The sequence below is a fragment of the Hydra vulgaris genome, chromosome 01 (genome assembly GCF_038396675.1).
Source record: "Hydra vulgaris chromosome 01, alternate assembly HydraT2T_AEP".
Classification (NCBI taxonomy): domain Eukaryota; kingdom Metazoa; phylum Cnidaria; class Hydrozoa; order Anthoathecata; family Hydridae; genus Hydra; species Hydra vulgaris.
The window spans coordinates 32060001-32062500 of NC_088920.1; the positions used below are offsets into that span (position 1 = coordinate 32060001).

General features: G+C 28.8%; 1 protein-coding gene across 5 annotated transcripts in view; it reads left to right on the forward strand.

Moving 5' to 3' along the window:
* Window positions 1-2500, forward strand: part of LOC100214636 (uncharacterized) — a 125231-nt gene that overhangs the window by 69915 nt on the left and 52816 nt on the right. The gene's annotated exons all lie outside the window — the stretch shown is intronic.

A 2500-nucleotide genomic window follows, 5' to 3' on the forward strand; every position in this document is an offset into this window, starting at 1 on the left:
CTCGCCATGTTCCTTATAGGAGAGCTTTTCTTCGCTTTTGTGCTCATTTACTCCTGCCGAGCCCTGTATAAAGATCATTCATTCTTTATGAATAAAAGTGTCACCAAACATAAAAATTTTAAAATTAACATATTAGTAAAGCAAAAGTGCAACAAATTTATTTAAAATGACATCTAAACTGTCCTTTAAATACAAATGAAAATATAAATTTTAAAATCAGTTTCCACTTATCTGTTTTTCTACAAAAACGCAAGAGAGAAGGAAACAATAAACACGCAAGCATTCATAGTTTTGCTTTGGACTAATTTTAACTTATACTATGTACACTCACAAGAATGTTTTCCCTTCCTTTTCCCATTTGTAGAAAAATGGATGAATTGAAACTGCTTGTAAACCATAAATGAATGAGTTTTATACATTTATAATTATTTTTATGTTTTTTGTGCTTATGTTTACTCTAATTAAATTTTATTGAACAACTTTTTATGATACACAGGTTTTATTCTAATTGTTAAAGTTGTGTAGATTTATTATTTTTTTTCAGTCATATTTCATGTCCAAAAGATTTGCTCTTACTTGACAAAATATAAGACTATTTTCACACTACATATTTTTTTTAACAATCTAAATCCTGCATGGCATTAAATGCAGCCGTGGACAGGAAAGACATGCAACATCTTGACTACGGCTTTTGCATCATCTTGACCACAGCTTTTTATATTTTTGAAAACATTTTAAAAATGCGCTGAAAAAAAGTAATGAAGTTCGAATACAATTTTATTAATGATTTTGTTTTATGATTAATTTTCCATTTAAATAGTTCCACTAATATTATAAAAACTGTATAAGAGTTTGCCTAATATTATAAAAACATTAGAAAGGTTTAATGATATTCAACCATGATTAGTTTAGCTTTTCAGTTTTATATTAGTAAACTTTTTTCAGAGCTATTGTTTTTTATTAGTTTTTTAAATATCTCCTTTTTTTAAGATTTCTTCCTTTTTTTATTGTTTTAGCTTGTTTATAATTTTTATTTTCTTGTTGGGTTTTTTCAGCACCTTTTTGAAAGTTAAAAAGCCACAAAAAAATATATATATATGTGTGTGGTCAGGTATCGAGTTTGATTGCATGCTTTTTCTATCCATGACTGTTTAAATGCCACAAGCCTTTTTTCTTTTTTTTTTTTTCTTTTCTTTTTTTTGTATATATTAGGGGGTGGAAATTTTTTACATTTTTCCCTTAAAACAATTTGCCCTAAAACTACCGGTGGAGTAATATTATAAAAAGTATTTTAAAAATAACCGTAACAGATTCAAAAACCCTCTGCTCAAACTGATTTTTTTGAAATGATAAAAATTTTTGATAATCAATTGTTGACAGATTGAAAAATTTTGTTTTTCAAAGAAAGAAGGGTCAGACCCTCCCCCCCTCCTTCCTCCAATCTGTCATAAGGGCGTTAAAATCTTAAAAACCTTTCATCACCAGGTGGATTATTAAAAAAAATCCTTATATTTGGAAAAGAACCTCTAAATTTGCAGACCCTGCAAATTGTCTAGAGTGGCTCACCCCCTTGCTTGCAAACTATGCATGAAAATCTATGTAACTTGGGGTAAAGATATTGTTTGTTGAATTCTAAATTTTTAGTTTTTGAAAAATGCATTTTTGAAAGTCTTTGAAAATTGCATCATGAAAGTATATATAGTTCAAACACTGAAATATTTTATTACAATAACACACATACGCAGGTCAAAGTTTATTACAGTGTCTCATAAATTTAGCCTCTAAGTTGATGACGTTTCTTTGAAGAAATAATTTAACTTTTGCAAACCACTTTTCGCACACTTCATTTGTGTAATTAATGTCTAATAGACAATCACTCCAAATATCACATTTTTTCGAACACTCAAGGCAATTACCAGTTAATACCAATTTTATCTTCATTATATTGTTAACATTTCTCCTGCAAGAGAACCATGGCTTGGTCCAATAATCTATAATAATATTGCACGCCGCTATTACTGATTCTCTTTTGTCTGAATCAAAAGCATGTATTTCAAGCAATAAATAGATCTTGAATTCCATCGTGCGTTTGAAATAGGCCCAGGTTTAGAAAAATGAATTGCAGGTTAATTCATTGTGTCTCAATAAGACTTGTATCCTTTACATAACAAATCCAGCTTCGTATTATGATTTCGGTTATATTTTTTACTTTTAATAACTGGCCTGTTATATTTTTGCTTAATTTTTTGCATAATAACTGGCTTGTATTTTACAATTAAATCATGGTAGTTACTAATCAGTCATTAATGAACCAGTAATTAATTTTAGGCGGTTTTGATAAGGAATCAAACTTTGTGTTTAAAATGCTTAAGAATCAGGTCGAGAATATGAAGTCGAAAAGGATGATACCTTAAACCTGGAACAATTTTTGTCCAATGCTTAACTACTCCATTTTTAAAACCTGTATTTACTGTAGGGGTGTCACATATTAAAACGGAAA